The following is a 9,522-nucleotide window of genomic DNA, read 5'->3' on the forward strand; positions in this document are numbered from 1 at the left end:
TTCAACTAATCATCATGTGTCACTAATTGCTAATAAAATTTAATCTATGAGTCTCGCCCATTTACTGTGTTCTATGAGTTGGTGCCCTTGATGGTGATTCGGTGTTTTAGACCTGTTGGTTTGTTTACTCCCAATTTAAAAAAAGTGAAGTTTCACTTTGTTTTTAAAACCTTGCATTTGTTTGGATCCTTTTCCTCCGCACTTGGTCCTAATGTTGTTGTGGCTCTTGTTTGGTGTCAGAAGGCTCAGAGTAGTTGGCTGACTCCTTCAGTATGCAGTTGGCACACTGGACTGATTGGTGTCATTCAGGTGGAATAACATTCATAACCTCAGGAAGCTGAAATAGGCGATGTGGCTGTTACATACAAGTGTGTGGAACATGTGAACCAGTGCCTGTGTACCTGCAGGCTCCTTGTTTCATTTGCTTTTGTGTCCTTCACCTCACCACCTTAAATTATTTGGCTCAGTTAATTCACTATTGTTTGATTTGTTAATTGTGAAAATGTGCAGACTGCAGACTCAGCATTCATTGCTTTCACTGCAGACTCACATTTGTGTGCAGTGCCCTCTCTTGTGTCCAATATTGCTCATGAACCTCACTCCAGGTTGAGGCTGGTCAAGTTACTCCTTTCAAATAACTTCATGCCACTCTTGCTCTTTCCACAGGTCGGTAGTCACCTATCAAAGTACACACGAGACAAACAGTACAACCTGTCTAACACAAGTACATATTTAAGGTTCCATCATCAAATCAAGTCAGCATGGGTACCAGTGTTTTTTATTTGGCACGGTAAAGTCATATTAATACTTTTTAATTACTCTTGTTTTTAATTGCCGTTGCATTGTTTTTCTTGATTGGCTAACGTCGGTCCTTCTGGAGGAGGAGCTTCATGTTTGAATCAAAGGACCAGAAGCTCCTCAGGGGAAGTGCACTGACAAAGCTGATGTTTAATGTCAGCGGCCCAAAAGCCATGCGCCGAGCCAAACATTTCTTTTGTTGACTTATGCCCATAGAGCTCTTTTGAAAATGAGATTTGTCTTTGTTTTCGAAACCGGAACCAGCCTGTACTGCTTGGTGGTATGTAAAGTAAATATAAAACAAATTCTGGGTAAAGATTACTCTGTGTGTCGTTGCTACTGACAACAAACAACAACATGCCCCCCTCATCGCCGTCTCAAACCCGTATTAGAACACACAAAAAACACAAAAGCACAAATACATTCAAACCCATCGCATCATAAAACCATCACCATTAACACCAAAGCACATCCAGATGTGTGATCTTCCACATGCAGATGTGTGATCTTCCACATGCAGATGTGTGATCTTCCACATGCAGATGTGTGATCTTCCACATGCATTCTGAGCTACAGTGATATGCACTGTAGACGTGCACCTTCTGAAGTAAAGCTTGTAGTTGTGCTTCTCTTTATTCTTTCTCTGTCCCCTGAGCTTGAATGAACAAACACAGCAATGTATTCCAGTGTCCAGCACAAGGAACCACTCTTGGGACCAGTGTTTTTGTGTGTGCAACAAATCAGTTAAAATGGAATATGTGCACTGAACCAATCAAGGTTTAAATGAACAAGATGTGCTTGTTATCAATATCCATCCATTGAGTCCCTGCTTGAAGTTAAAGCTTCAAACTTCAACCAGTAAAGCTTCCCCCGTCTGTCTGATGGGGTGTGTGCTCTTAATCCTCTACTTTTTAAAAGATGTTAAAACACTGTGTAGACTCATTATATTTTGGATTTTAGTGTACTATTGTAGTATCACAAATGATGGGCAAACCACTTGCAGCATTCATGAAAACTATCATATGTATACATCATTTTATGGTTCTTCAGGATTCCAGAGATTGCCTGTGTGTTCTTATTATTTTGTCCATCCTAGCAGGAGAGGCAGCGGCCTTCTTTGTGTATCTTGGTTAAATCAGAAAATAACTGGTTTGTTCTGGCCTTAGATTTAAAGAGTTCACAGTTGAAGTGAAACAAATTGTTCAATTACTGAAAGAAACGGAGCAAACCAGTTGTTTCAACGCAGCGTGAAATACACACCCATTCACACATATACAGATCTATCAGAATATTTCATTAATGAATCACCTTAACAAGGCATGCACAGCGCAGAGAGGCCATGACAGAGAGGAAGTCCTCCGGGAAAACCTTCAAAAAAAACCTCATCTATCCAGCATTAATGAGACGGCCTGACTAACAGACGGAGCTGAAGAAGATTAGCCTTTTCCACGCGGGAAAAAACCCAAAATAGAGAGATGGAGAAGAAAGGATAACAGTCATAGAGAGTGTGGTGTGTGTGTGTGAGGGGGTGGGGGGGGGGGGGTCATGCATTATTCATATATTTCCTTCCTTGGTCGAGTATAGCATGGGACTTACTGTATGTTTGTATGATTTTGCCACTATAATGGTCCTATAAGACGAGAGCTCCTTGGCTTTTTTCCCCTCAAATGTAATTTGTTCATGGAGTTTTATATTGAAGTATCAGTGCATTAGTTGCATGATTATATTTTATTCATTCACAATTTTCTTCCAACCCCGAACTTCCAGTCGGTAGAATTCAATAAAAAAATTAAGCCTTTGAGAAAAAAGTCTAAAACAAAAATAAATCTGAGATTGAAGATAGAACAGAGGACACATGTGTATTGATATGTGTATGTGGACTATGCCACGCTGAACTACCTTCAGTCCTTTTCTAGTCTGCTGTGGCTAAGTTTAGATTTAAAAAAGAAAAGTGGACAAAATAAGCATTTCACTGCATTTGCCAACAACAACTTTGTTAATGCACCAATGTGACATTAACGACAATAACATAAAAGTCATCGCCCATCATTATCCAATCACATCTCTCTACAGGCACACAACACCAAGTTTTCAACACACATTTTAGGAAGAAAAGCATATATTTGAAAAACCAACATCACAAGTTCAGACTTGAACTGATACTCTATAATAGTATATAACGGGTTCCATGAAGATCAGACCTTTTAATACATACATGTGGCAAAATATACATTCTTACGGCTGCAGTGTAAATAGAACAAAATTACATTTGTTTCGGGGGAATGAGCTCCAGAGTTCTGCTTGTGGAAGCTTCAGTCTGCATTCAGTTAATAAAGCATTACTTGAATAAGTGATTGAATAGTTTCCTTTTGGTGCGGTTCTTTAACTTGTTCAGGAACAGTCATTTCAGATCAGTATGCCTTTGGTGACAGATACACCAAGTGGTAGCCTCATGTATCGTGGCCTTGCTCTCTGTATCTCTGATCCATCTGCACTTGGCGACTCAGACATCAAGTGTCCTCTGGCAGAGTGAGAGAGGAGTGAGAGGGTGCACAGCGGGATTACAAATTGAGCGTAATGATTGTGAGTCGGAGGAACTGCATAATGTCATAGATATCTAAATATTGTGTGTTTACTTACATGACCACTTTTCACAGGTCCATGCTTCCCGACACTCGTTACCTGTTGCTTTTAGAATGGATTTAAAATATATTATTGATGACGAACAGAACCCTGAGAGGCCTTACACCAAGTAATCGATCGGATCTCCTATTACCTTTTGTCCCTTGAGATACTCGAATGCACCGTTCCTTGTTGTTTCACGGTACAGATTATGAAACTCAGTCGGGGCTCATGGAATGACATACCCGAGGAGGAATTTATAAATCTTTTAAAACCCCGCTTTTCAAAAAATTGCTTTGATTTTTTGTAAGTATTTGTTTTTCTGACAATTTACTTAATTTTCCTCTCTTTTTTCTTGTTTAGTTTTTGGCTTTAAGTCTATTTAATTATCTTTTTCTTTTAAATGTGTTCTTTATATATTGTAAAGTGCTTTATAATAATAGTGCTTTAAAATATGCTATATAAATGAAGTTTATTTGTTGTATTTTTGTATGATTTTCTTTTAACAAACAGTGTGTAGAGGAACATCTTAGCGCCCTCTGCTCTGGGTACGATGTAGTGCTTACTCACTCTTGCATCCCTTTCAGGGTCAATCTCATCAAAGTCCCTTGAGGTTTGAGTGTCCTTAAAAAATACAATTAAGATGGATAACACAGAGGAAAATATATATACATAATATTGTCAGTCTGTAAATAGAGGATCTGCATAACAGCATTACCTCATATTGTTTATATGAAAACATTGAAAAGACAGCTGGTAGAACACTTGTTTTAATTGGAGGAGATTTAAAATCTACAACACAAAAAAGGTGGGATATGGATTACCTGCAGCAACTCTTTAAATGTATGAATAAAGATTATCAAGCAGCATTAAAGCTACATTTAATAGATCCATTATGTTTATCCTCACTCAATACCGGTTACTCGTGGATAACTGTGTGTCTCCACAGACGTGCCACTAGATGGCGGTGTGGTCAAAAGGTACTGAGCTACCTCTCATCAGCAACAGCCAGTTTCGGAAGAGGGACAGGAGAATGTATCCAAAATATAACTAATAACTTTATTCCTTAAAACTACAGCAGAACAGGAACGGATGACAGTTTAGATTAAAGTGTGCATCATGAAATGTGTATGAACAATCACCAACAGAGAACTTTGCAACACACGGTTGGTTTTAATGTTGGAAGTAAACGACTTGGGAAAGTGCCAACTCATCAGGTCAATACATGGAACTTCCTGTTTGTGGGCACGTGGTAAACAATAAAGGTTGTCTCTTTCCATTCTGCTGATAGGCCCCGTTACATGTCACTCACATAGAGGGACGAGTCCCAGCTCTCAGTCACAGCCCTGCTGGGTCTCACTCTCCTCGTCACGGTAACCTGGTTTCATAGGAGAGGTCACTCTTTACGTGAAATTCTTAAGCAGGTTTTTGGTTAATTCGTCAATCGTGTGACCAAACTCCAAAAGCAATGTAATTAGTTGGAATGCTTCAGCAGTCCAACTATTGTTCTTGTCTTCTTAAATAAACTTATTAGTTGGAATGCTTCAGCAGTCCAACTATTGTTCTTGTCTTCTTTATTAGTTGGAATGCTTCAGCAGTCCAACTATTGTTCTTGTCTTCTTTAATAAACTTATTATTATATTTCTTCCGTACCTTTTTTGTCCCTCTTCTAGTCCTTCATATATTCAGCTATTTAAACCATTCAAATATTAAAAATGGAGCTTCTTCAAGAATAGAGGGGAATGACTTTTCATATTTCTAACTCTTCAGCTGTTGATATTATAAATATTTTATGGTTATTATTTTGAATGGGATCACAATGGAGAAAGTCTTTAACTTGAAACGCTTCTAAGATCTTCATACTTTCAGCTAATTCAATCATTTAAAAAAAAAATGTTGACATAATCTTCAACTTTTACTGTATCAAATGATTAATATTTTCATGGAATAAATAATGAATGGTTTCCTATGGAGCAAAGCTTCAAATCCGCTTAAACTTGTTCAAATTTAAAAGCTTACAATATCAGCATACATTCAGCTAAAGAAACAATTCCACCTTTAAAATATTGACAGAATTGTTAGCTATATTATTACTTTTTAACTTTTTTATATGGAGGTTAGTTTTTTAGGATAGATGGGTGGGGCTGCAAGGTTGTGTAGTGGCTAGCACGAGGGCTGACGGTTCAATTCCCCGTCAGGGTGGTTCTTTCTGTGAGGAGTTTGAATGTGGCAGTGTGGGTTCCCTCTCCAGCTCCCTCCTACAGTCCATAGACTTGCTCAGGTTAATTCATCTCTAAATTGCCTATAGAGCGTATTCACGTGACGTCAGACTCTCAATCGCGCCATCTTGGGGTCCCACTTATTAAATGTCAGAAGAAGTTGACCTGGCTATCGTGTCCGCTGTTTGATTATGCGAGAGCCCAGCAACCTCATGTCCTTCTGCATTACCAAAGAAAGATTTCAGCGGTTGGAATTGAATATTTGCAACGCTTTTTTACCTGATTTTACTCGCTCAACACTTTGTGGTTAATTCGCTAGTTACCCCTAGTTACCAGCACATAGCTCGGTCACATTCCTGTAAAACAGTTTTCATTTCCGCTATCGACCATGGGACATTAACAACTATTTCTGCGTTATACTTGTTGTGGAAATACCACAAATGTCGGAACATCAAGCGCCCCGTGTCTGGGTTCATATACTGTATGATCCGTAGTCGCACAGCTCCGCCTCCAGGACGAGTGTCTGGATGAAGCCGCTTCCAGCTCATTCAGGACCAGCAGTGACTGTTTGGCTGGCCGTGCTGATGCTGTTCCCATGGAGCCAGTGTTTTATTTTACCTTGAAATGAATAACAGAGTAAAGGCAGACATCGCCCGACGGAGTTGCCATGTTCATGGCTTCCTCCCAAGTTTCCATCCACAGTTCCTTTTGCGCAAGTGAAAGACATTGATTTTCGCTCGGCGAAAAAAGCAAAAAGAGATTATTGACGAGAGTGTGTCAATGGAAACGTGCCCACAACCCGATGTATCAACAGAAACACATGAGAACAGTCCTGACGCTCATACGCCGAGTGAAGCCGAAGTAGATGCATGACAAGTTGAAGTAATAGCCTCTTGTTGAGCTGATAAACCCATATTCTGAATCATTAGTCCCACATCCAACAATGAGGCGCAGTACCATAATCACAAGGCACACCGCTTTGAACTGAAATCGTGTCTCCTTCAGGATATAATGGTCATTTCTAAGGGAAGAGCGGCATACAAACAAGCAAAACAATGCCGTGGTGGGACCCCAACATGGCCGCCAGAGTTTGTTGTGGTCACGTGAGTGAATACGCTCTATAGGTGAGAGTGTGAATGGTTTAAAATGTGTTATTACTTTTTAACTTTTTAACATTTTTTATAACTTTTTAACTTTTTGTAACTTTTTATAACTTTTCATACTTTTTTACAACTTTTTAACTTTTTTATATGGAGGTTAGTTTTTTAGGTTAGATGGATTGGGCTGCTCCTGACAAGATTAATGCAGACTCATACCAACTAAATTACTTGGTTATTAGCTGTATTTGTTTTTCATATTAGTTAAGAATGAATCTCGCTACTGTATAACTTAGTTCCCTTCTTTGTATTACTTAAATTGTTTATAACTTTTTAACTTTTTGAAACTTTGTAATTACTTTTTAACTTTTTAATAATTTTTTTACTTTTTATGACTTTAGTACTTTAAAAAATGTTAAAATTTTGTAATTACTTTTGTAAAAAATTATAACTTTTTAGTACTTTTTTACTTTGTAATACTTTTTTATAACTTTTAAACTTTTTTATAACTTTTCAGTACTTTTTTCCTTTATTTTTTTTAAAATAACTTTAAAACTTTATAACTTTTTATAACTTTTTATAACTTTTTGAATTACTTTTTTACTTTTTTATTACTTTTCTATTACTTTTGTACTTTTTCATTACTTTTGTACTTTTCATTACTTTTGTACTTTTTATTACTTTTGTACTTTTTATTACTTTTGTACTTTTCATTACTTTTGTACTTTATATTACTTTTGTACTTTTTATTACTTTTGTACTTTTATTACTTTTGTACTTTTTATTACTTTTGTACTTTTATTACTATTGTACTTTTTCATTACTTTTGTACTTTTATTACTTTTGTACGTTTTTATTACTTTTGTACTTTTTATTACTTTTGTACTTTTTATTACTTTTGTACTTTTTCATTACTTTTGTAATTTATATTACTTTTGTACTTTTATTACTTTTGTACTTTTTTATTACTTTTGTACTTTTATTACTTTTGTACTTTTCATTACTTTTGTACTTTTCATTACTTTTGTACTTTTTATTACTTTTGTACTTTTTATTACTTTTGTACTTTTATTACTTTTGTACTTTTCATTACTTTTGTACTTTTTTATTACTTTTGTACTTTTCATTACTTTTGTACTTTTTATTACTTTTATACTTTTTATTACTTTTGTACTTTTTCATTACTTTTGTAATTTATATTACTTTTGTACTTTTAATTACTTTTGTACTTTTTATTACTTTTATACTTTTTATTACTTTTATACTTTTTATTACTTTTGTACTTTTTAATTACTTTTGTACTTTTTCATTACTTTTGTACTTTGTATTACTTTTGTACTTTTTTATTACTTTTGTACTTTTAATTACGTTTTAAATTTTTTTCTTTTATTTTTTATAACTTTATTAATTTGTATTACTTTACAGTGATATTGATCCAATAACAGTTATATTTTTTCCAGTTACAGCACTCAAAAAACGATTTAAGCCCTGCTGAGTGGTGACACATTTAAATATGGTTTGATACATTTAATTAAATCAATTACACAAATGAACATATTTATATTTAATGGGTGTAACACAACATTCTTTCTATTATTAGATTTTTTTAGGTTAGATGGGTGGGGCTGCACGGTGGTGTAGTGACTAGCACTGTCGCCTCACACCAAGAGGGCTGTGGGTTCCTTCTGTGTGGAGTTTGCATGTTCTCCCCTTGGCAGCGTGGGCACCCTCCCACAGTCCAAAGACATGCTCATGTTAATTGATCTCTAAATTGCCCATAGGTGTGAATATGAGTGTGAATGGTTTTTAATACTTTATTACATTTGTATTACTTTTTAAAATAATTTTTTACAACTTTTTTATAACTTTTCATTACTTTTTTATTTTTTTAATTACTATTAAACTTTTTTATATGGAGATTAGTTTTTAAGGTTAAATGGGTGGGGCTACACGGAGGTGTAGTCACTGTAGTGGATCGTTCTGTGGCCTCACAGCAAGAGGGCTGACGGTTCAATTCCCGGTCGTGGCGGTCCCTCTGTGTGGAGTTTGCATGTTCTCCCCTTGGCAGCGTGGGTTCCCTCTCCAGCTTCCTCCCAAAGACATGCTCATGTTAATTAGTTGGAATGCTTCAGCACAATGGAGGAAGTCTTCAACTTTAAAAGCTTCTAAGATCTTCATACTTTCAGCTAATTCAATCATAAATTTTTTAAAATGTTGACATAATCTTCACCTTTTACTGTATATTTTCAGATATTTTTTATCTGTCCACATTATCAAATGATTCATATTTTTATGGAATAAATAATGAATGGTTTCCTATGGAGCAAAGCTTCAAATCCGCTTAAACTTGTACAAATTTAAAAGCTTACAATATCAGCATACATTCAGCTAAAGAAACAATTCCACTTTCCACCATGTTGACAACATTGTTAGCTATAACTTTGATAGCGATTCTAGTTATTTAACTGTCCCCGTTTTAGTTGTATGTGTTTTTCCACTCCTCCTGGAGTTTTCAATGGGTTTGTTGGGGAAGTCTAGAGCTGTGACGTCATCGCTAGAGGGGACAGCTGCGTCAGGATCAAGCGGAAATTATTTTTGTATATCATCACTACGGCCACAATTCTTACACTTTAGGCATTATTTTTTGGTAAACTAGTAGGGAATCTTGTGCTTGTCGTAGACATGTGACTATGGAATCCAACAGTTTCCCAGATTTGTCTAGAGAAGCCTTAACGAGGGGAGAAGTCCGGCTTTCTGCTCAGTCATCTCCATTGAAAACCTGACAA

Source organism: Pseudoliparis swirei, chromosome 24 (genome assembly GCF_029220125.1).
Source record: "Pseudoliparis swirei isolate HS2019 ecotype Mariana Trench chromosome 24, NWPU_hadal_v1, whole genome shotgun sequence".
In the NCBI taxonomy this organism is placed as follows: domain Eukaryota; kingdom Metazoa; phylum Chordata; class Actinopteri; order Perciformes; family Liparidae; genus Pseudoliparis; species Pseudoliparis swirei.